Source organism: Cryptomeria japonica, chromosome 6 (assembly GCF_030272615.1).
Source record: "Cryptomeria japonica chromosome 6, Sugi_1.0, whole genome shotgun sequence".
Taxonomy (NCBI): domain Eukaryota; kingdom Viridiplantae; phylum Streptophyta; class Pinopsida; order Cupressales; family Cupressaceae; genus Cryptomeria; species Cryptomeria japonica.
This window is the reverse complement of record NC_081410.1, coordinates 617993710-618020599: the sequence shown is the minus strand read 5'-3', so window position 1 is coordinate 618020599 and position 26890 is coordinate 617993710. Positions and strand designations below refer to the sequence as shown.

The 26890-nt window shown below is 35.2% G+C and overlaps 1 protein-coding gene across 1 annotated transcript in view; it reads left to right on the top strand.

Moving 5' to 3' along the window:
- Positions 1 to 8682: 8682 nt before the first annotated feature.
- Positions 8683 to 26890, top strand: part of LOC131876745 (uncharacterized) — a 42136-nt gene continuing 23928 nt past the window's right edge. The window contains exon 1 of the mRNA XM_059222217.1: positions 8683 to 8998. The gene's annotated coding sequence lies outside the window, so the exon portion shown is untranslated. The remainder of the gene's footprint in view (positions 8999 to 26890) is intronic.

The following is a 26890-nucleotide window of genomic DNA, read 5'->3' as shown; positions in this document are numbered from 1 at the left end:
ATGACTCTCTGGGGGAGAAATTAACTATACAGGAGATTATTAATGCTATCAACTCTCTTAAAAAGGATAAAACCCCGGGACCTGATGGTATCCCGGCTGAATTTCATCAAGCCAATGTTAACTGGATTAGCTCTGACCTCCTGGACCTTTATAACGAGGCCTATGAGAAAGGTACTCTGGGTAACATGATTAATAGAGGTATAATAAAATTAATACCTAAAGAGGGAGACAAAACTATTATCAAAAACTGGAGGCCAATCACTCTCTTAAATGTATCTTATAAAATACTTGCTAAAATCTTGGCTCGCAAGCTGGAAACCATACTGCCTAAATTTGTTAGCTCTACCCAGATAGGATTTATTAAAGGAAGATATATCCTGGAAAACCTTATAACCAGTTGGGAAGCTATGAACTGGGCGAAGTTTTCCAATCAGGATGCTGTGATACTTCTCCTAGATTTCGAGAAAGCGTATGATAGAATAGAATGGAGCTTTATTGACATTATGCTTATGGCTTTTGGTTTCCCTGTCCTATTCCGCAATTTTATCAAGATTCTACTAAAAGATGCTATGACTCAAATTGATATAAATGGGTCTCTCTCTGATCCCTTCTCCCTGACCAGATCTATAAGACAGGGCTGTCCACTTGCCCCTGCTCTCTTTGTGATTGCCTCTGAATCTTTATCTTTCATCATCATTGACAATACTCTCTCCCCGGCTGTCAAAGGTATCACATTGCCCAACAATGAAGAGCTGAACATATGTCAATTCACTGATGATACCAGTTTATTTGTTAAATTGGAAGATTTAAACTTTTGTCACCTTAAAAAAAAACTTGATCTCTTCTGCTCAATCTCCGGAGCTAAACTGTCTCAGGCCAAGTGTATCTGTCTTGGCTGGGTCGAACATCCTCCGGATTGGTTTATGCAATATGGTTTTCTGTGGGGAGGCCCCAACAATATAGTCCATTACCTGGGTATCCCCTTTGTTGTTGAACCTTCGCTTAAGGACATGTGGCTCTGGATCAAGTCAAAAATCACAAAAAAATTCAATAGCTGGTACAACAAAACTCTGTCGCTCGCTGGTAGACTCCAAGTTTGTCAAAAAATTCTATCATCTTATAACATTTACTATGCCTCGGCATGGATGTTTAACAATTACCAAATTGTGGAAATTCAGAAGGCCATTAGGAACTTCCTATGGTCTGATGGTAAAGGCAACAAAAAACTTCACGCGGTAAAATGGGATTGGTGCAGAACTGATAAAAATTTTGGGGGATTAGGTCTGAAGGACCTCAAACTCCAAGGCATCGCTCTGGCCTCCAAATGGGTCTCTCACTGTGTTGATGGTGAAGAACCATGGAAGGTGCTTATCCGAAACAATATTTTAAGAGGCTACCCCAAGAAGGCTAAATCTTGGAAAAATCTCCCATTTGCTGATATTTTATTCGGTAAATTTACCTCTATTGTACATGGATCTGCGGTTTTTAAAACCATATGGAAAGCTTGGGAGGATTCGAGACATTATATTACGGATAACCTCTTCTACACAGGTAACCTTCTTCATGGTGAGAGTTCCATCTGGTGGAATCTGTTTCTCCAGGGGAAGCCGCTTGCCCTGACTCAAGGATGCTCGGCTAAAATTTGGAATAGATTAGGTATTTCCACCTTCATCGATTTATTTGAGAATGACTGTCTGATTAAGTGGGATGAATTAAGAATCAAGTACAATCTTCCTGTTGCTCATAAAAAAACATATAACATGATTACTAGAGCTTGCACCAATATACCTTCAATATGTCTCATAGACTCGCATAGATTTATAAACAGTAAATGGCCGGATGGAACTGTGCTGTGTAAAACAAAAGCTAAAAATGTGTACAATACCATGAATAACAATCAGGAGATTATTAAGCATGTCAATACTTGCTGGTATACCTCACTGGATACGAAGCAATGGAATAAAAATTTTAATCGAAACTGGAAATCCTACATCGATCCCAAGATCAAATGTTTTAAATGGCTTATTTTGATCAATAGGCTTCCTATCAGCAGTTACTTGGTCCCTAATGATCTCTGTAAGCTTTGTAACAGACAGGAATCTTACAGGCATATTTTCTTTGAATGTAAATTTGCTCAGAAGGTGTGGGCTCTGTGTGGAGTAACTTATCCCAAGTACATTGATATTTTAGAAATACTGACTGGATATATTCATGGTCTCAAAAATGATTCTAATATTTTATGTTTTATTATCTCGTCTAACATCTTGTGGCAATTATGGAAGTGCAGGAATGAAGAAAGGTTTCAAGGCGTGCATAGATCTCTTACTGAGTTATTCTTAAAACTCACCCTTTTGAAAATTTCTTCGCAGGTCTGTATCACTATGATGATCGAGAAGGAGAAATTAAGCAGATTCCTCAAGATGGGTCACTCCGCTATGTTCGTTTTTGAAATGAAAGACGGTTACAACTATCGTAACCACATGAACAATATGGTCCTATTCAACAAAACGGTGAAAAAACTACACAAAGAAATCGTCAAGAATAAGAATGCGACCGATGATCAGATAAAAATGATAGCCCAAATTCAAGCCAACAAAAGCATCGCTTGGATGGAAGGTCCGCTTGGATGGACCGCTTGGATGGAACAATATGAAGACTTGTTACATTAAACCTTTGTATATGTTAATTATCATTTTGTAATACTGTCTCTGTATGGTGTATTGATGTAACTTTTGCTTAGCATACTCGGTTTTTGTTTTCTCTCCGTGTGAGGCATGCCTCCGAACTTGAAAAACTTGAGATTCCTTTTCGTACTGTAATTTCTGTTGATAACTCTATAATCAATATAAAAAAAATAGTAATAATTTTTTAAATTCATTGTAATTTAAATATAATAAAATATGTATAAAAGTATAATTAGTTTTAAACATATTAATTCAATAAAAGAAAATTGTAACTAAAAAAACAAATCAATTTATTTTATTATACCATAACATTTTTTTTACTTGCGTGATTATTATTATAAATATATATCCCTTAAAATTTTATACAATTTGATACTTTTATTATTTGATTTGATTATAGATCTATTTATGTTATAATAATATATTATTAAAATAATATAACATTATAAAATTCTATATTTATTTTTCTCTATAGAATATCTATAATACATATAGCAATATAAAATGCATCACAAAAATAAAAAAAGTTTTTTTTTTAGAAACAGTGGTCGTGACTATTCATTTATTAACTAGAGTGCGGGAGGGAGACCAATAAAGTTAAATTAAATTAAAAAATTAAGGAAAAAGAATAAGTAATAATATTGATTAAATTTTAGTAAAGACTCTTGAAATGAAATGTCGTGTGGGAGTGAGACCAATAAAGTTAAATTAAATTAAAAAATTAAGGAAAAAGAATAAGTAATAATATCGATTAAATTTTAGTAAAGACTCTTGAAATGAAATGTCGTTTGTTAAAGTGAATAAAGAATGTCCATTAAATTTGGTCTGATTAAATTAAAAGTTAAAATTTTGTGTGTGATTGATTCAAATTAATTTTTTCTAATAAGAGATACTTTAGACAATTATTATTTTTGTATTATATAAAAACATTATAGCTATTATTTTAGTTTTAATTTAAAAGTCAACATTTTGATCCTTAACCATTAAGCATTGTATTATCTATTTAACAATACAAATACACATTTAATAATATTTATTGATTAAATAAAATTCAAATAACAATGAAACAATTAATAAGAAAATAATCCTAAGAAGACTTATCAGGAATATACATTTAATAATATTTATTAATTAAATAAAATTTAAATAACAATGAAACAATTAATAAGAGAATAATCCTAAGAAGACTTATCAGTAATCTCATTTGCCCTTGACTTTTTGTATTGAAAGGCTTTATCTAACTGTCGTCAGGGAAGTTGTTGAGAACTATTAGTATAAAGAATGCAACTGATGAAGAAGGAAGACAAACTATATAGTCTGGGTTGTGGAGTAAGGTGATGAGACCAGCTCTTAAGCTTTTTTGTTGCTCTTGATGAACAGCTCTTTCAAGTTTTGAAGGAGATAAAAAACACAGAGGGAGGGAGATAAAAAGATCGTCTACATCTCAAGGTGACAAATGTTGTCCAGCACATTTGTTTGTTATTATTTTCTTTAGCCTGATCTGAAAAATCCCAAAACTAAGATCTCTGCATTTCTCAACTGCCTGCAGGATTAAGAATGAAGATCATTGTTTGAACATCAATAGTAGACAGTTGTTCCTGTGTGTATGCACTTCAGAGCAGGTAGGTATTACTAAGTTTTAGTAATCCTATATTTTGTTTTTAATTGGTATTAGGAAATGTGGATGATGGTTTTCTTTTGCAGTTATTTTCTTTCATTTTGATGATGGTTCATGGTGTATGATTTGAAATGCATATAAAAATTATTCGAAAAACAATTATAAATAGTTATAATCAACTGCTTGAACAAAATCTAATTAAAAAATATTCCAAAGAAACTCTTTGGGTGATTTGGTAGTTATATTTGCTTTAAATGACTGATTTTTATTCTGGTTTCCACACTGTCTCTTCAATGCTATGTTACGGTTCTCTGTCTGCAGCCCCCGGATCCATATCTGATTCAAACCCAATTCGGGTTCCAGGTTGATCCAGCCTGAGATTCCACTAGGTGCTGTTATTTGACTGAAATTTTGTAGAATCTGAACCCTTCAAGAATTTCCTAGAATCTGTGAGAACCCAAAATGAATTCAGGAGATTTTGACAATTTGTTTTGTTCCTGTTCCTTTTAATCTGACTGGAAACAGTGGAAAACTCAAAAACAAAAATATGGGCTGGTCTGCTCTGCAGTGGGGCAAATCCGGGAAGAAAGTCATCCCAGTTGATGGAAAACAATTGAATCATGATTTTTTTTTTCCTAAACCCATTAATCTGAACCTGGATCAAATTCAGAATCGATTATAGTGAGTGGGTGTTGCTTAGAATTTTAATGAGATTATATGAGTCGTAAAAGATCTTTTAATAATGGATTATTATTAAATTTTAGGCTTTTTCAATAGATCTTTAGTCTTTTGGTGAAGTTGAATGGTTCTTAATGAACTGGCCTGGAATCGAGTCTTCCTGAGTGCAAGACTCCAACATTAAATGACAAGTTTATCATTTTAAGCTCAAAATTTTAACAAGGTGGCCGTCTCATGATTATTTTTTAATAAAAATGAATACTAAATTGTAATTATATGATTAGTTCCTAAAACTATGTTTGATTGCTAAGTAATTGGGACTTCTATGTTCTTAGATGATTTTTTATGTTTCAACTATATATCAAGGCCTAGAAACTCTTGGGATGCTTACTAATGATATTGTTATTGATTCATACTAGTTTTAGATTATCGTCAATTTTTCTTTTTATGACATCATTTCAACTCTTCAACTTGGAACAAATGTTTTATTCATGTTCATCAAGACCTACTAAGTTTATTACAAATTACATGCTTTATGTTGGTCACTCACAAGCGAGACCTTTTGAGAAGCCGAGACACATTGTCAATTCGTTCCCTAACAAGTTCCAAGTTTTTACCTACTTAGACAATGTTATTATGGCAGCTATCAAGATTGGTCAAATGTAGGTCATTTTACACATGGCAACCCTATCCTTTAGATCCAATTACCTCCAAATTTCATAGACAACTCCAAAACATGATTTTGAACACATTTTCATTATGGCCTTTTCTCTACATGTAGATTTGAAGCCATTCATTTACTAATTTTCATTTTATTTTTTAAAATAAAAGTGGCAAAGCCACTAAATTTTATTGCATAGAAAAAACAGAGTTTACATATCTAATGGAGGGTTGAATTGAAACAAAATCCCAATGGAGAAAAAAGGAAACCCACGTAGAGCCCTTACAAACCAGAATATATCCCTATACAAAGGAGACCTGGGTAAACATACGAGATCTCAACAGGCAAAGCCCACAAAAATCAAATTACATCAATTTGCGATATAGAAGAAAATACATTTCAAAACTTGAGGCCATGATAGCAAATAGCAAGGTGGCGAAATGAGATGCCGCACTAAATGAAAGGACACCGCGTGTTGCTCAATCCCTCTTCTAGAGGAATTTGTTGCAAGGGATGGGCACATAGTAATAAGCCATCAAACTAAGACGCAAGGCTCAATAATTTGTGCATACCAATGAAACAATCCAAAGCATTTGTCATCACCCCTGCATCCAGGAAGTCTAGCAAATGCTCTGGGTCAAGGAGAGAGTCCTTATACGCGTCATAGATTATAAGAAAGAGCTCAACACAACACCCATTAGAAGCAATTTCATCAATTTCTTAGAAACCTCAAATCATAAAATCACCAACAATGAAAGAGTAATTAAAAAGTGTGTTATCAAGAGTTGAGAGAGAAGATATGTGGCTTCCATTTTTAGTCCTTACTCATTTTCACTATATGCTAACATTTTTAGTACTTATTTTTACTATAAGCTAATTTCTTAGTTTTGTATGTTTCCAACTTTCACAATTTATCAAGTCTTTAGTCCACTTGTCAACCTTAGTTCATGTAGTTGTAAATTAGTGTTAGGCTAGTTGGAGATAGCCAAGTAGGTAACATTAATTTGCACATTCTTTGCATACACAACCACACTTAAGAAGAACCTAACCTTAAACATTTTTATAAAAAGATTCATCATTAAGGTTCAAATTCACTATCAATGACTAATGGATTTGTTGTAATAATCAGCAAAAACATTTTAAATCCTTGATATAAATATGAGTGGAGAATAAGGGCAGGGGTTGAATTCAATCGATACTAAATGAAGTAACAATAATCAAAGAATTGTGAATAAAGATAAAGGATGGGCTAGAGCAAGACCTTCAATGGTGTAAGATCATTCAGGTTCACCAACATATAGAGGATTAACACCTAGCCTCTAGAATTTATTTTAATTGTCTAATATTAAAATGATGGATATGCAATAATTAGACCTTGTGTAGACCAAATGAAAATTGAGGCATAATTTAATATGATAAATGTAAATGAGATTGCCAAAAAGTCCTTAGCTATATCAATACACTTTCATTTTGCCTTTGGATTGTATGATATGTTGTGATTAATGAGACAAATTCTAGATCTAATATTTTAATAATGTGTAGGTGGTCATTGTCTCAGACAAACCTATTCACATGATCTAGTCCAATTGGTTTGGCCATGTCCTTGCATGCAATTGCCCTATGCACCTATCAACTTTCATAATGTGTTTGCATATGGATGTACTTCTATTTGAGATAAATAAGGTGTCGATATGCACCTTAGATGTATATTGTAAATGGAAGGAATCATGCAATTTCCTTGAAACCAAGTCAATATTTGTCACAACCCTATTTTTTAAATATTTATTTAATATTTTCATATTAAAGTGTAAAAATAATAATAATAATTAATTTGATATTTTAATATTCAAGATAATATATACTTACATTCTATATTGAAAACTATAATTATTAAAAACTTAAATTCTATATAACTTACATTTAACTTGAAATGATTCTAATTCCTTAAAAATATCCATTTATTTTCTAGAAGGGAAAGTAAACATTTTTTTTAATAAATTTAGCAATTAAAAAGAGAGAAAATAAAGAGACCTTTTCTTTTTTAGCTTCCCACGTGGGAAGACATGAATATAAGTAGGTTAAGAATTTAATTAAGGAAAAAAAACTTAGTATATGAAAAGTTTTTTTTTTAAACTAATAGGGGAAGAGCATCAGTAGTTGTCATAGCTAACTTCGCACACCCACAGATCTTAAATGGTACATCGGTTTTTGATTTTATTTTTTTTAGTTGTCTTCATATGCGACTTAACTGCTTATAGCTATCGATCTGGCTTTTGGGTAGTAACGATGCACGTTGTGGAATCAATTATGTGCACAAAGGTCAAAAAGTACACATTTCAAAGTGTCGCCTGATACCTAACTAAAGATGTTCCAATAACCGTCAACTCAAAATCGCTAGTACTTGTTGACAAATGTCCCAATAGTGGTGCACAAATGTTCCAATAGTAGTACACAAATGGGACAAATGTTCCAATAGTTGTGCACAAATGGACAAATTAATTACAAAAAATAGTCAACTATTGGTACAAAATAAATTTATTAATGGTATTTTCACTATGACGACTATTGGGAGGTCAACATGACAATAAAATGATGGTTATTGGAACTATGTTATCTATTAATGCTCTTCCCCTAACTTGTAAAAACAATTAAAGAAAGTTTCCTTATTCCACGTAGGAAGTAGTTTTTGCAGATAAGGAGGAGATAATAGTCAAACTAGCCATGGAAAGGGAGTCATCCAAATCAATAAATAAACTTGGACAATGGCGTATGTTTTTAACTCCGATTAAGACTGAAAAGTCGGAGACGTTGAAGACTTTCAATGCACTGGCAGATGGCAGACTGCAACACTTCATGTCTGCAGATTGGAGTTATGTCAATTGAGTTATGATGTTGACAGAAGCCCATGCCTAATAAAATTCTTACCATTCTTGTCATAAATATGTTACAGTCACCCATGCTCTAAAAACCAGCCATCCATAGCTATTGAATTTTCTATATATTGCAGTGAGTTTGTAAATTGTTGGGCACCCGAGGTGAGATTAACTTAGTAGATCTTTAAGATGGCTATGGTATTTGTGAGAAGGAGAAGAAGCTCAGGCTAGATGTTTGTACGAGGAGCAAAATGTGAGGTGTTCCAGAGCAGAATATGAGATGGAATGTCTTAAGGATTACAAACTGTCAAAATCAGAAAGCATAGTTTAATGCTAAACTTTGGGCCCGGGCAATTTGGGAACTTTTACAGATTTTGTTTGTGCTATGATCAGCAGATCACCATTACTTTTTCCTTCAAAGGAGTTCTATGCAAAAACCTTGAAGGCTATTAAGGTAGAAGCAAAACTGGAGGCTTTGCTACAGGTAGGTCCTCTGATAAATGCGCATCATCTATTTTCATGAATGATATATTATGGAATTCTCTACTTGTATGCCAAAATAAATAATAGTACCTCCTTATTCAGAATCAACTATTGATTTGGAAATAACTGTCTTATAGCTTAAGTCCAGTCCATATATCCTTGCTCAGATCTGTGTATGAAAATAACTCTAGGAGAAAAATTCATTCCTATCTCCCCCATGCATATCTATTTATCTAGGTTCAATGCATACATATTGCTCTCTTGAGATGCTTGTCCCTCATAAATCTCAATGATGTTCTGCTCTCATTAGTCTCAGCTCTTCAAATCGCGATAAGTTTAGCCTTGATAATACTAGAACATGGTTAGCTGCCAAGCTATAAATGGAGTGATTCTATACATTTAGAAGCCATTGGTTAGGGGTCATCGCTAATATGGCACCATTTAATAAAACCCAACATCTTCCTCTTTTTCAGTTGATCGGATATAACATCAAGACACTGGTCAGTCTTAAATCACACACATTAAGTAACATATTAAGTTTAGAGAATGTAAGTCAATTCTGAGTGTTTAACACTTTTAAGTCTAGAAGTGCATTCTTAGTGTCTAGAAATGCATTCTGTGTGTGACCACACACCTTAAGCAACATATTAAGCTTAGAAAATGTCAGTCAACTCTGAGTATTTAATACTTTTAAGCCTAAAAATGTAAACTTAATGTGTGTGATTTAAATCATACTCAAGACACTCTAGATGTTTGTTCATGATTTCTCTTATCATCTCATCGTAACACAATCTTTTGTCCCTGAATTAACCCAATTTACATGCATACCTCTAGTTGGACAAAAGTTATCAATCCTATACAATTCCTATACGTTGCAGCATTAAGTTTCTATGATCTTGGGATGAAGTCTTACCATAATCCACTAACGTCGCCAGTGAGGGATTTAGCATCCTTTCCCGTCCAAAAGTTATCAATCCTATACAATTCCTATACGTTGCAGCATTAAGTTTCTATGATCTTGGGATGAAGTCTTACCATAATCCACTAACGTCGCCAGTGAGGGATTTAGCATCCTTTCCCATTTGAGAAATTTAAATTTCTTAACTTTGTTCTTTCATTAAGAAGTATTATGCTTAGTGAGATCGATGCAATAGTCATCGCAGGTATAAGTAGTCAATAGTGTAAATACATATTGATTATCTAATGAGAGACTTAGAGAGCAAATGAATCACGTATTCAGATCTCTTAACAGTTGACCTTTGATGAAAGTTAATTAATGGAATTAATGAGGAGAAATATTAATTTCCAAGACTATTGAATTGTCTTAATTAAGGATAATAATTATAAATATGCTATTAAAATGTGAAGTGATGATTAAAAGTGTTAGAATTTATTTACAAGTAATTATTTGTAGTTCTTCAATAGAGATATCGGTTATAGGCAAAACCTGTAAGAATATATGATTAAAATTGATGATATCACTTAAATTGTTTCAATGGTGTGATCTTGATTTCAACTTACATAAAATCATAGGTACTCAGTTGATATGTATACCACTAAGTATGGTAATCTGTAAATCACCTAAGCATCAATTTTATAGTTATAGATAGCTTATAACCATCAGGGAATCTATTATTATGTTGGCAAAATTTAAGTGATATAATAAGTAATGATATTAATATATCCTTATATTCAAAATGAATATTGTGTCAATGAGAATAAGTTTTAAATATATGAAAGTATAATTGTAGTTATCTTTGAAGCCTTAGGATCCATAAATCCCTATAAGGTCGAAGTTAAATTACTCAAAGTTAGAGAGTATTTTTATAACTATTTCATATTATGGGGAGATCGTAGATTTCTGTAGACTAATCAGATTTTTTTCAGTATGGATAAGTTGTGAGTTATTATTATCATCTTGAAATTAGTTAAAGTTGTGGTTTGAGGATGGAGTTAAGCACCAAGTATCTAATATTACAAAGTTACTAAGAAATTCCTATTTCATAGTTGTTAGAACTATATTGCTTATGAGATTGCATGGTATTCTTATCGATACACATCGATGTATAGGTTGCAATGACAGGATAGTACCTATGGTTGTTATGGTTATTGGTTAAATTCTCTAGAGGTTATCTAGGGATATGATCTATTTCATTAAACCTTTGAATCAATATAGAGTTGGAATATCTTGAGTGGTTAGATTCCCTTATTGAAGATCAAGAGTGTTAACGATATGTTGTTAATTTAATATCTTAAATTTTGTATCTCTATTGCAACATCATTTAATGAATATTCTAATTAAGAGTGGTTTCATTGAATGAGTCATATCTTAGTGTAGCATCCTAAAATTGTGACACTTGCAATTTTGACTGCATTTGGGTCTTCACGATGGCGGCGCAACGTTGAACCTGAATGGAGACCCCGAAACCTATTTACGACATCAAAAACTGCATTTTTCTGCACCTTGGCCTGATTCTCCTTGCACCCTGCTGTCCCGGGAGGTGGGACCATGGCGCCCAGCGCCCTGGTCATTCAGGACCATGGCGTTATGGCACCCAGTGCCCTGGTCCCTTGCCCTATTTTGGGCCCGGTCTCTGGTTGGGCATCGAGTCTTTAAGTTTGCAATTTGGAAAATAATGTTCCTAGGTCGGCCTAAGGTCGGAAAAATCAGTCTCCTAACCCTAATTGACAAGTATATAAACTACATTTCCCCTTTCAGAAAGGGGGAGGAAAAACATATGTGTGCATGAGGCGGAAGTGATATTCAAACATTCAAACATTCAAGCATTCAAGCATTCCTTCAAGCAATTGAGCATTCTAAGTCTCCATTCAAGGCTAAGTGTTGCATTCAAGACAAGGATTCAACCATTGAAGAGGAGATCACCTACAACATATAACATACAACATCATTACACCTTCGCATGTAAGAATACAAACATTCTTACAACAAGGTATCAATACTTGATTACATTACAAACATTTACATTTACAGCATTCTCATTTCTTGATTAATTCCAAAACCGGGGTTTGACCTAAAGGCAAACCCCTAATCCCTAACCCCCCAATCGTCCTCTCTTTCTATGTGTAGGTTGAAGGTATGCGATTGTAATTGAAAATCTGGAATCCTTGTGCAGAGACAAACAAATCCCCCTTCGTTTCGCGGATTTTTCGGAGGACCGTGTGCACTCCGGGCGCCATCGTCCCATCAAATTTCGCTCAAATTTGCAGGACAGCTTCGTCTCGACATTTTACTGCTAATTTCAGGTCCGTAGCTTCATCCCGTGTCCCTATCTCCGTCTACAAGCGAATCTTTCTTACTTTACATACATTCCTAGTTCAATCCTTCTATCTACATTCTTTACAAAAGAGGGTATCCTTGATGTCTCCACCCTTGAAACTCATTTAGAATCTAGTCTTGCATTGTGTGGGATTGGATCTTGTGGGTTTCAACCCCTCTTTTGAATGTAAAGTCTCTCCTAAGTGAAAACCGTCAATCCTAGTGACCTCCTTTCTCTCTCCATGGAGTGGGGGAACACCTAGGGTTCGATTTTCCGCTTTACACTTAGATACCAGAATACATCTTTGAATAATTGAAGTGGTGATGATCGTTTGCATAAATATGTGTTTAGGCTTCTATAAATGACTCAAGGTCCCATGGTTAATATTTGAGTGTGAGATCCTTGCCATGTCTCTTATACTGATTTTAGCTTTTGTATTTGTTTTAAGCCCAAATGCAAGCTCGATCAGCACATGTTATCATGTGTAAAATTTGATTTCGAACTAGTTATATGCTTGTACTAATTTCCAAGAAGATCATGCATATAGAGATGCTTATGTGAGCCAAGGAGTGCTTTTGTAGACTTGGGTATATTCCCAAGCTATTGCTTTTGTGGACCTTTGCATGTTCATGTATGCTTTATGAACTCATGTATGCTCATTTTTTCACTTGTATGCATGTTTGTATAGTTGTGGGTTGTGTATTCAATGTGTTTTAATATTTGTCGGACGGGTGTCGAATATGGAGTAAAGAGAAGGGTGAGTTCCCAGAGAATCTTAAGTCTCCGCTTAAACTCATGTGTCGATAGTTGGCTCAAAAATAAATTTGGCCAAAGTTTATGTTGATATCTTAGTGTATGCTTGCTTTAAGTGAATCATTATATTTTCACTCTCTTCCATATCTTAGTTTTGTTACAATAGCATCTTAGATTGTAGATACACTAAGTTGCACCAGATTTCATCCCCTGCCAGTTTTGAGTCGCTAGGCGTCCTTGTCCAAGGTCGGAGGTTCTTCGTGTCATGAAGAACTTCGGGGAAGTGTAAATGCTTCGTGGTTGGGCAATAAAGCGCTTCGGCAATGTTCTCACCCATGGTGTGCTCGTAGGAGATAGATGTTGGGAGCCCTTGTTAGGATGATTATCAGCTATGTTTTATATATTCAATGTAATCGACCTTATGGTCTTTTGTAACTAAAATAAAATTCTTATGTTTTGATAATCTTTTGGGACATGTATTTAAACATTTTGTCAAATTGAAACTTTTAGTATCTATTTATTGTATATTAATAAATTTGTAATAATTAAAGATTAATTATGTGTAAATGGTGTATTTTGTTATTTCAATAATATGGAGGTTATTTACAATGTGTAAAGATCTAAGACATGCAAGACAAACATAAATGTTATTGATGGTCTTGTAGGCTCATGCATTAGCTATTGATGTTTATGCTAGCTTGATGGATCCAACTAATAATGTGTTTGAGGTTCTTTGTGATGATAATTCCTTCTCACAAGGTCTTCTACTTAAATACTATATCATAGGCGCTCAATTTGGCTTCTTTTGACATATAAGTTATTAGACAATAGTCAAATTCTAGAATACATATTTAGAAGCAATAAATGTACAGTTGTGACCGACTTATGTACAAAAATGAAAAATAAATCATTAAAACAATACATCATAATACAACTAAAAAATACATATGCAATTAAAAAGTAAAAAGACAAAATATTCATTTGTCATCCAAATAAAATATATTTTCAAATTCTCAACCTTTACCCTAACATATTAAAATTAATATTACTTATCAAGATACAATAATGCTTTAAACATATGAGTTGGCATGGACCTTAGAAATGATTAACGTTAACTACCTTTGTCTTATTGATGGTGATATGTGGTTATCACTTTCAAGTGAAGAAACCTAAAGGAGTATATTATGAAAAAATAAAAAATGCTAAGTTAACATGTGAAGAACTATTACTAATACTTAATAGCATTTAGAACTACAATACATTTACCAATAAAAACTATGAATATGTACAAATTAAAAGTGTTATAATATATTAATAGAAGATACAATAAATTTATCCATAAAAATAATAATATATATAATATTTTAATAAATTAGAAAATTAAATTTCCTTATAACTAAAAATAATTCTAATAAATAAATATGTTAAAAACAATTTCTAACAACTAAATATAATTTTGTAATGTAAAACAACTTTTCCCTCAAAAGCTTACGGGGAAAAAGCTCATCAACTAGGTAGCAAAAAGATATTTAGACAAGATAATCACAAGAACAAAATCAGAAGTCTAGTTTGCAAAAATTTCAATCTACTCAACTTTTTGCGCTTGAAGTAATCATCTAACGGGCGTCTGGTAAGCATTTGACACGTATTATTAGAGAGAAGGTGGTCGGTCGGTCAAGAACGACGATGACGAAATGTACATCTGCAGAGAAAGCTGATGAGCCACCTCATACGTGTTTTTGTTGCTCTATATAACAGCTTTTTCAAATTTTGAAGATGAGAAACCAGATAGAGAATTAAATAGATTGGCTTCATCACAAGGTAAGAAAAAATCTCCAACCCCAATCTACTATGAATTCCAATTCTCCAATATTTGTTTTGTAATTTATCATTTTCTTTAGCTTGATCTGAAAAAATGCCAAATCTTGAATCTCTGCGTGGATATTTGCATTTCTCAATTGTCCATTGGATTAAGAATTAAGATCTCTCTGTGGTTGCTGAATACAGGGAGATCTTGATTCTTAAGGTGAACATATATTAGATTACTGGTCGGTAGTTTTGTATTTGTATGCATTTCGGTTGAGGTATTATTAAATTTTAATAATAAGTTTGCAAATCTTTTATAATGCAATATTTTGGTTTAAATAGTCTTACCAAGTGATTCCATGATAGCACAAAAGATAACATGGAACTTTTTTTTAATGTTTCTGCTTCACTTATAAGACGAGATAAAAAGAACTTGAATAAATCGGTTTACAGACTCTATCGAAGTGCATCTACTTAAAGAGATCGTTATTCTGATGCTTCAAAATAAAATCTCCGAGTTTTGTTTTATTACGGTTTTTCTTGGTGAGATAGTGGGGAAGGCTCCGGTAAAATATTTTACAGAATGGTGACAGAGAGAGGACGGTTGATCCGCATTCCCCATCACTCATTTCTGGATGGGGGTAAATTGGGAAAACCCGCGGGACGCATCCTCGGGTTACACTGATTTATATTCTTTGATTATGGAGTTCATAGTAGCTAGTCACAGTATCTAAAAGAGTACTTCGCTTAAAGATGAATATAAGTGGAGGCTGTTGGACAGAAACAATGAAGTAGTTGAAAGACTGGGCCCGAATTTAGGATCTATAGTATACTTGACTCTTTTGTTTCTCGTATTGCAATCATTCTGTTTTGAGCACCATGCATTAAAGTGTTGGAATCTTATCACAAAAATTTTTGCCCTTAAGTGGCATTTTTCAGGAATAGGTGAATCCAATAGTCTAGGAGGGGAGCTGATCAATTTGTTAACGCTCAACTTAGGCCTAAGGGCTAGAAGTATACGTTAAATCTTTAATCGATTGTATCTTATCATAGCTTGAGTGGAGAAACATTCCAGGTATCACTTATTCGTAAAGGTGTTAGATCCAGATTCATTTAGGTTGGTTTCCGCTTTCTTGCCAATAGGCCATTCTAGAAGATGTGGAAGTAGGTTGATTGATTTATAAAATCTTCTCTGCCAAATTGTGGCAAACTTATTCATGGAGAAACTTGAGGAGAATGAACTTTAATCGTCCTTGTTCAAACTAAAGTGGTGGTTCAGTATGTTAACAACACCAATGTGAATTGGCCTTACGGAAGGAAGGTGCTCAATGATTTCTTGGTATGCCTGAATGTACACTCAGAGCATATTTGATTCACTATGGAAGTATAAGAAAATCAGTATCTTCCATTTTGAGACATTTTAATCACCTGTAACAGTCATGTTCCTCTCTCAACAAGTTTACAGAAAATAAAACATACAGCTGTATACATCAGAACTGATTCTCACTATTATCTGTCTTAGAAAACAGGGGTTACGGATATTCTGTCTACTACAGCTGTTAGAATCTTTAACCCTGATCACCTCAAGAAAAATAGAGAAATTCAAATAACAATGAAAAGTCATCAATCAAAATGGCTAGTGTGATCGACAATTTAAGAAATCGTATAACAAAGCCAAAAGACGAATAAGAGTTCCTTGTAATGCCCCCTTTTGGGATATTCCTAAACTTTGCCCTAAAACCACAATTCCGATTAAAAATAAGAAATGTGATACATTTTAGAATATAAATTTACCAATTGAAATGCCCTTTTAAGAGAATTCTTGGTTTGGGTCTTGCACACAATAATAGTCACTGGGAATTGACATTAAACCGCAAGCCAAGATAAGATCTATTTTGACTAAGCATTAGTATGGTGCATGATATCATATAAACATTATTCATATTAAAATCTAATTAAGCTAATAGCCATTCCGATGTAGATTTCTATAATAATCTCATTAGGGGTTCGTTGAAACGTTTGCAAACCACAATCTCAAGATTGGTCGCCCTTGTATTGTGAGAGCATGGAAGGTGGGTCACCCTTCGATCCCTCAGTCCACCTTGGAGGCTGGTCATCCACCTTGATCAAGCCCAAGAGCATGGAAGGCCGGTCTTCCATTCCACCCCTTGGCCCACGAGCATGGAAGACTGGCCATCCATTCTAACTCAAGGTGACATACTTGATAAGAGCATGAAGGCCGGTCTTCTTTCACCTCTCATGAACTCGGAAGGCTGGCCATTGTTCCCATTTGCAATCCATTCTCTAAATTCAAAATGGATTATTATATGAATTTGTTATCATATATTTATAATAAAGAGAAGCATTTAGATTACTTACAAACATCAATAATTTCAGCAAAGTATCACTCTAGCACGAACACACACACATATATGCCTTTAATTTACTCTGTTCAAAGAATTTATCTTTTAAATCTATTTTCTGATATTAAATATTTATTTCTGCTCTTAGTTCAGTTCTCATTCCTTAATTCCTTTTATACTTGTTCTTTGATCATTCAATTTCACTTGATTGATGGAATGTTGTTGAATGATTGATGGATTGAATGAACTCCTTTGATTGTATGATTTGAGGTATTGGCGAGTGATGATTAAGTCATTGTTGATTAGATGAGTGATGATGTAATGAATGTCAGTTTGATATATTGGTGAATGATGATTGAATGAATGCTGATTTGATAGAATGATTTGCTGATTGATTGTTTGCTCGATTTGGTTATAGATGATTGCTTTTGTGGATTCATGAGTGATGATTGATAAGTGATCCTTGAATGCTTAGAATGATTTCTCCTTTAGACTTTGTTAGTGATAGGGTCACCACCCTCTATTGCTGCCTTTTGAGAATAATAAATTATTTCCCAAATTCTGCCTTGGATGTCCTCCTCAAATGAAACCTTCTCCCCTTTATACTTTCCAATGTGAGGGAGAGTCGCACCTCTTCATTATGTCTTCCTTTTGCACAGGTCACAACCTTTCACAATTAACACCCTTTGAAAGAGTACAACCCTTCATAATTTCTACCCTTTGAAAGAGTCACAACCTTTCATAATTACCACCCTTTGAATGAGTACAACCCTTCATCATTTCTGCCCTTTGAAAGAATCACAATATTTGACAATTATCACCCTTTTGAAAGAGTTACAACCCTTCATCATTTCTGCCCTTTGAAAGAGTCACTTCCTCATTTTCTTCCCATTCCTTTCTTCTTCCATTTACCCTTGATTCCCATGTTCCATCCTTTCTTCCTTCCTCCATATCCCCTTTCAAATGAACTCTTCTCCCTTTCATATCTCATGTTTGAGAGAGTCGCAACTCTGCATTTCATGCCTTTTGACCCTTCATGAAACTTAATTAAATTGTAATTATATTCAATTTTATTTTTTATATTTTAATTTTACTATTATTATTATTAAATCCTATTTTAGAAAGGGGACATACATTCTTACATCTGAAATTGATATGGGTAATTGAAAATATGACATTGCATACATACAATGTATCACAAACAAGATTGCCGATATTTTTATTTGATGACGGGTATTTAAAACTCACAGAATTCTTAGCAACAGCCTGAAAAGCGCTAGAGGTCCTATTAATGCTACACTTACAAAAAGGGTTTACAAAATCCCTTGCTCATGAAATTCTCTTTATTGATGGGACCAGATATTGTTATCAAATTAGTAAGGAACATGCATCAAATATCTAATGGACTAGGATGAAGCTCTTAGCAAACATGGATGCCACTGAAAACACCAACTTCACATTGAAAATATCAGATTTCTGTTCTTGCAAAGTCATTGGATGGACAAAAGGATTCAATTACTATGGAAATTAAGAAGTGACCAAAAAATCTTAATAGGTATGATGATTGGAAATGTAGTTAAGCTTGGAAGCCACTTATCACAAACTTAGTCTCTAGATCAAACTTGTCATAATTAAACTATCGTACCTTTACTTTTCCTTATTATTTTAGATACTTTTCTTGCCCCCAAGCAATTTTTAGCCTATCTCTTTCCTTGTCATTGTTAAGATGTTTATTTATAGGGATGTTAGTTTTATCTCTTGAAAGTAATGACTTCAAGCATTTCCATGATGATGGATCAGGAAGTGGTGCCAACAACATTGGATTATTTTTTTATGATGTTCAACATAGAAGAATTACTCAATGAAAATGAAAGTGAAACGAGGCAAACCTTAATTTTTTGATATGTAAGTGAGGGAATCTATTGGGGCCATTTGCCAAACACAAAACTCTTAGAGACAATGAAAACAACAAAGATGCAGACCATCAAAACCAGCATAACTAAACCTGCTTAAAAGAACCAAGGGACTTAAAGCAACTACAAACCTCATACCAAGAATTACTATATAACTAACAAAATACAAATCCCCAAAGGAAAGGGGATACAAAATTAATCATTCTTTGATGTCAACCTCCTCCCCTTTGGGAAAGAAGGGCTTCCATAGTCAACAGAGAGTCATCAGTGATTACATCCCTAGCTTCTGGCCACAATATTTCTGCTTCTGATTTCCTACCTATGCATTTCTTAAGAGAAAGGGCTGAGAGTACCTCTTGAATCAAGAGAGAGAGACAACCCTAGCTGTCACCCAACTCCTAAGCCTAAGAGAGAGTTTGAATCTCAAGGTTCTCAGCTTCACAATTCATATTTCACTCAGTTAACTTCTCAGCTGCCTCCAAACTATCATTTTCAAACAAAGAGTTAGAGTCCTTGAGAGGAAAATATCTGCCAATAGAAGATCGGTTATCATTAGTAATCCATTTGTGTAGTTTTTACTTTCCATACTTATGCCCAGGATTGTTGTTGGGCCCACAATTTGCCGTTGTTTTTTGGAATATCATTTGTGAGATGGTATGAGATTCTCTGGATGGCAAAAGGTCTTCCTCAGCCTCCTTAGAACATTTAGATTCCATACCATTGTCATCATTAATCATAGAATCAAAATCATAATGCTAAGCCATCTCAGCCAGCTTCATAGCCTTCAGAATCTCTGACTTCCTGCTGAAAACTTTTATCCTGTGCCACCATTAATAACCATAATTCCTCCATAAGAAATCTCCATCTAGAGTGACTGCTTTCTTGACCAAATGTTGGAGCCAAAAAAAAATGGGAAACTAGTGAATGTAAAGAGTTACAATCAGAGATTCTGTGACCAAGCTGATTGCATCTGAAACATTTGAATGGTAAATCTTCATAGTTCACATTCTAAGCCCACAATCCTTGCATTGATAGGATGCAAAAGGCATGAAATACTTGTTTGTAAATATCTGCAATAATGCAAACCCACACAAAACTGTTCTGGAAGCTTTCATCCTCATAGTCAAATTTTACAAAAACACCAAACTGCTTGGAAAGTAATTTGACAACAATAGATTTTTTGAGATCCAAAGTAAGTCTATAGAAACAAATCCAAAGGGGAACCATTGCACTAATCCCTTAATCTGGGTTGAATAAGGGACTTCATGGGCACACATACAATATGACATCTCTGAAAAACCTTGGACCATTCGACTGCTGCATGTGTATTCTAAATTTGTATGTTGGTGATGCTGCATGTCTATTCTGAATTGTTTGATTTACTGAATAACATTGGGCTGCTTTGGAGTGTGGTTTTTTTCTCCGGAAAGGGTTTCCCCCATGGTTAGAAGAAGTGTCATGAAACTTTATAGGAATAAGAAATGGAAATGCTAGGCTGGTGTACACCTTGTATTAGTACACCTTGTCTTATTGTATATTTCTTATTTTATGTTCATATTGTTTGTACTTGCTATAGTTATAAAGATTAAATAACTTGCATGATACTCTCTTGATTAGATTGGTGTTTGAATCATTTTCATGTATCTTGCTTCATTTCAATGAGTTCTAATGAACCCAAAACACAAATTTTATGTTTTGAGATTTTTGAAAGATATTTACCCCTCTCGATGTTCTTTGTCTTCAGGAGATGAGGGTTTTTAGATTTTTTCTTTCAATTGTATGCCATATCATATGGCTAGATATTATCTATTGCAATAATAATCATGAGCAAGGTTAGGGTGTGTTGATGTGATTTTTAGCACAATCGAACACAGAATAAAATACCAAAAGTATTCTATCCTCTCTTGATCAAAATCTTCATGGATGCTAAATTGAATGATCAACCAAGATGACTCCAAGGTTTCTATAGCCAGGTTTTGACGTGTGGATAGCTCAATTGGTTGATAACTTGATGTGATTGCTGGTAATCCAAGGGGACTTGCGTTGAATACTTGAATGTTGAAAATTTAGATGTTGCTGGAAGATTCTAACTATTTGCTTGGAAAATAAAAGAGCAAAAGAGATAGGGTTCAAGAAATATAATCTAATCCTAAGAATGCAAGAGCAATGGATTCTAAGTTTAGTGTGATCTTCTAAGGAGAGCAAAATGATGTTCAAATCACTATCAACAACAAGGATACCATCAAGGCAATGCATATCAAAGCGTGAATAGCAATTGAAGTTAAGCTCATTTAAGGATTTCAGTTGACCACACAGGGCAAACTTACAATTTGCAAATTGCTAGTGGTATGGATATATGATTTTCACCATTGATCATGCACAAAGTTCTTTCATTCATCTAATTATCATTATCTAACATGAAGATCCAACAAGAAACCATGCAATTGTAGAAGAAACAATACATTTCATCATAACTTCAATGAAAAGGAAGTCTATTTACAAATTTGGCAACAACTTCTGCCTTCTCTTCCTATTCTACTCTAGTTGCTATCTGCTATTACTGAACTATTAACTTGCTTACTGATCTATTAACTATTAACCTGCTATTAACCTTAATAAATGAGAAGATTTGAGCCTCTTATAGATAGCTCTTTACAAGGAGTGGCTCAGATTGATTCACAATCAATGGCTGAAATTACAAGATGAAAACCCTAATTACAGTTTGTTACAACAAACTCCTTTTGGCCAATGAGAAAATTACATTTAGGTTCAATATTGAATGTGAACCAATAGAAAATGATGTTAGCTATCTCAAATTTTGCACCTTCGTGGATGAGTCGTATACATTGCATCTGGACATGCTGACATGGAGCCTGCTGATTGGGTGAATAGTGATTGGGATGCCACCCTCAACCTGCTTGTACTTGATAGATTTGATACATCATCATGAAGGAGTGTTGATGCCTTGGGCAATATCTTTTGATACTCAACATCTTAAAGCTTGGTCAAATTGCCTTATCTTCTAACTTTGATTAACTCTTCTCAACCTATCGTCTTGTCTTGAACACTTCGCCTTGGAGCTTCCATCTGGCTATGCTGGCAATGATTCTTGGATTTCATGGGCACACATACAATATTGAACAATTACTTATAGCCAGTGATAGCTTGTGACAAACTCCTAGATCAAGAGGAGTTATGCTCGACTATGCTTGGGATGGTGTTGTGACGTATTCACACATCGCCCCATTGCAAATGGGGACCCTTTCTTTTTGCTTTCTAGGGTTTGTTTTCTAGGTCTTTTAGGGTTTTGTCTGTTAGCCTTTGCAGGATGAGTGTTGTCGAGGGGATTGTTGGATTGCAGGCTTTGCTTGAGCCAGGGTGATTCCACAAGGCCCCAGAATTAGGGTTTCTTTGAGAGTCTTCCTTAGGGCCTGGTTTTGCTCTCGTTGCTAATTGTGTCTTGCTTTGTGAGTGGGTACCATTCTTGAAGGTCCGAGATAGGTCGAGTTGGTGAGTGATGAAGTCTGAAATGTCATCCTGATCTTCAAATGCCCTGAAGTTTGGCTAAGTCTAGAATGTCCTGATCCTAAAATTTGACTAAGTCTGGAAAACTGAAGAATCCTCCAAAAACTAGATTTTGCAATATAACTCCTGGAGGTCCGAAACCACTCTCAAACATCCTGAAAGTATATATGGAATATAACTTAAAGTATAGGTTTCTTCTTTCTTATACTTAAATGTTATATTCCATAAAATGATCCTGACAGAGAGACCAAAATGTCAAATTTCGCTCCTGACCCTTCCAAAGGGTCCAGAGTGAAATTCTCCATAAGACATTCTACTTTGACCAAAACCTAGAACTAACGCATTCCCAGGCTTGAATGAAGGTAAAAACGCTTGTTTGAATGAAGAAATGTGAAAATGAAGTCAAGGATCCAACCCAAAAAGTGATTTTCGCTCCTGACCCTTCCAAAGGGTCCAGAGCGAAAATCTTTGTAGCTCTCATTTCCTTTCAAATTTTGACTAAGTGTTGGTTTCTAGGGCATGTTGGGGAATGAATTGGTATATTTTTGCCTTGAGATGGATTTGGATGATTTTGAAGAGCAAGATTTTAGCCTAAAAGAAAATTTCGCTCCTAACCCTTCCAAAGGGTCCAGAGCGAAATTCACTATAAACCTCTTTTGCTACTTTGTTTGGGATCCAATCCTTGTTCCTTAGGTGGAGAATGATCTAAGTTTGCTTCTTGAGGTGGTTTGGAGTTGGAGAAATGGAGAATCAAGCTCAAATCATGATTTTCGCTCCTGACCCTTCCAAAGGGACCAGAGCGAAAATCTTCATGGACCTCATTGTCTTCCTTGTTAGGCCGAGTTCTTAGTGTCCAAGGCATGTTGGAGGAAGGATAAAAATATTCTTGCCTTAAGGAATGATGGAAAGCAATAAAAGATGAAATTCCAAGCCTAGAGAGGGAATTTCGCTCCTGACCCTTCCAAAGGGTCCAGAGCGAAATTCCTTGTAAACCCAGTTTTTTGACCTTGCTTAGGCTTAAATCCTTGTTCCTTGGATGAAAAATGATGAAATGTATCTTGTAAGGAAGAGTGGATTGAAAAAATGAAGGATTTTTGCCAAGAAGGTGAATTTCGCTCCTGACCCTTCCAAAGGGTCCAGAGCGAAATTCCTAAAATCCCTTATTTTCCTAACAAAGTCAAGTCAAAATTGGGTTTTTGTAGCTTAGATGGGTGAGGATAAGTGTTTTCTTGCCTTTTAAGGTGGATTCAAGTTGAAATGATGGAGGAATAAGCCTAAAACAAGATTTTCGCTCCTGACCCTTCCAAAGGGTCCAGAGCGAAAATCCTAAAACCCATCATTTTCTCCAAAATTTGTACCAAGCCATGCCTAGACCAAGGTGAGGGATGCCCTTGAGATTGTCCTTGAATTGATTTTTGTCTCAAAAAATTATGATTTTGGGCTAGAAAGGGAAATTCGCTCCTGACCCTTCCAGAGGGTCTAGGGCGAAATTGTGCAAAACCTATCTTTTCCCTTAATTTCATGCCAAATCTAGTGTGGATCATGATTAAAGAAGGCCTTAGGAATGACTCCAAATTGTCAATTATTATCAAACTTGAAGGAATTGAGCCCAAAAGTGATTTTCGCTCCTGACCCTTCCAGAGGGTCCAGAGCGAAAATCTTGAAACCACCTATTTTCCTTGCAAGTCTAGTCAAACGTTAGGTTTTCATGGCTTGGATGGGTGCGAGGAGACATGTTCTTGCCTTTTGAAGTTAATTGGTGTTGAAAATGATGGAAATTAGCCCAAACCAAGAAATTCACTCCTGACCCTTCCAAAGGGTCCAGAGCGAAAATCCTAGGATCACCTACTTTCTTTGCAAGACAAGTTGAAATTTTGATTTTTATGGCCTAGATAGGAGTGAGGCAATGTGTCCTTAGCCTTGGAGGTGAATTTAAGTTGAAAGGATGGAGGAACATGCTCAAAACTTGAAAATCACTCCTGACCCTTCCAAAGGGTCCAGAGCGAAAAACACTAAAACCATCCTTTTCTCCAAATTTTGTGCTAAGTCAGACCTAGACTAGGGTGAGAGAAGCTATTTGGAATGCCTTGGAAAGATGTTTATCCACCAAAGATGCAAATTTTGAGCTAAAATTGGAATTTCGCTCCTGACCCTTCCAAAGGGTCCAGAGCGAAATTCTGGATAGGTCCTGTCCCTGGCTAGTTTCTTGAGTGAATTCTCCTTTTTGGGCCTTGTGAAGATCGAACCAATGTTGCCAAGTTGAGAAGTGGGTTCAATATGGCGGATTCCAGATGAAGTGAAGTGAAGAAAGTGAAATTTAGTGTGAATAGGCAAGCAAAAAGTGAATTTCGCTCTTGACCCTTCCAAAGGGTCCAGAGCGAAATTCATCAAAGTCACTATTTCCTCTTTGTATCAAGATGAGATTTTGATTCCTAAGGCATGAAAAGACTGGAGAGAGGTTGTTTAAGCCTTGCAAGATGAGTTTAAGTGAAGGAAAACAAGCAAAGAGAGAAATTCGCTCTTGACCCTTCCAAAGGGTCTAGGGCGAAATTCTCCAAATCAACCATTTTTCCCTTGGGTGAAGCTAAAATGTTGATACCTATGGCATGGTTGAGGCTGGGGTGAGATATTCTTGCCTTGTAGGGTGAAGTGAAGTAAAGGAAGTGTAAAATGAAGCCTAAAGAAGGAATTTCGCTCTTGACCCTTCCAAAGGGTCCAAAGCAAAATTCTCATTATCACCTAATTTGCCCATGTGAGAAGCTAAAAGGATGGATCCCTAGACTTTGTTGGACTAAAACAAGCATATGCTCACCTTCCGAAAGATTTTGGAGTGAAAAAATGGGGTAATTGAGGCCTAATCAAGAAAATCGCTCCTGACCCTTCTTAAGGGTCCAGGGCGAAATCCTTTGAAATTGCTATTTTTCACCTTGTTGGGGCTAGGCGAGGAGCTAATTGTGAGGTAACGTTGAAAGGAGGTCTAAATGAGCCAGGAATGCAAAATTCGCTCCTGACCCCTCTAGAGGGTCCAGGGCGAAATTCTTATAGGGCCTGTCCCTGGAAAGAGTCTTGAACTAACTTCTTTTTAATATCTTTTATTGATGATTTAAGGTGTGAAATATTATGTTGAAATGAATTTATTATGTGTCCTTAATCATCTTTTGATTTGTTTTGCAGATGAAAGAAGATCAAGCCAAGACAAGGACGACCTTCTCCAGTCCAGCATCATCAAGGACGACCTCCTCCAGTCCGGCATCAACAAGGACGACCTTCTCCAGCCCAGCATCATCAAGCACGGCCTTCTCCGGTCCAGCATCATCAAGGACGACCTCTTCCAGTTCAGCATTCGAAGGAAAGGTACACCATCCATCCTACACATCGAAGACAAAGGAAGTTAAAGCAAGGGTTCGTTGAAGAAGCAGACAGTATCAGAAGAGTTAATTAAAGCTAGCTTCTTAGCAACATCAAATTGAATATCTACCAAGTTACAAGTGTCAGACAAGGTGACATCCCAGTCATCACTCCTCCAGTCGGATTGGTCCACTTCAGCATGTCCAGATTCAATGTACCTAACTCATGGGAGATGGCACAAACTTCGATGTACCTACCTGTTGACGTGTATTTTGTACACCGCCTAACACAAAATAAAATACCCAAGGGTACCTTATCCTCTCTTGAATAAAGCCTCTGATTGCTGAAGATGTCGCGAGAAAGGATCAATCAGGATGACTCCAAGGTTCTTTGATGTAGGGTCTCTACGTGTGGATAAGCACCAGTGGTCGTTGTGAATGTTGTTTCATCAAGGGGCCTTACGTTTCCGTTATTGTAGGAACAGGATTTCCTAAAACTAACAAGTTCTCAAAAAAGGATCAAAAGATAAGGTTTGCAAGAGATGAATTCTAATCTAATCCTAAGAATGACTCAATGTAGGCTAGACTTGGTAAGCTTCTACCAATTTCAGTATTGCCAAGGAATAACAACTCTACTAAAGTTGATGCGATCTTCTAAGGTGACTATTGATTTTTCAATTCATCAAGAATCATAGACACTACCATGAAGGTACATATCAATAGTTCAATAATGACTGAAGGTTTAAGTAATCCAAATATCTCCAGTTGACCACACAAGGCATTCTTACAATCAGTAAGAAGCTAGTGGTTTGGAACGTGAATCTCACCAAAGATCAAGCCCAACACTTAGTCCTTCAAATTTAAATACTACTTCGACCAAGAATGATTCAAGAAAGTAAGCAACCATG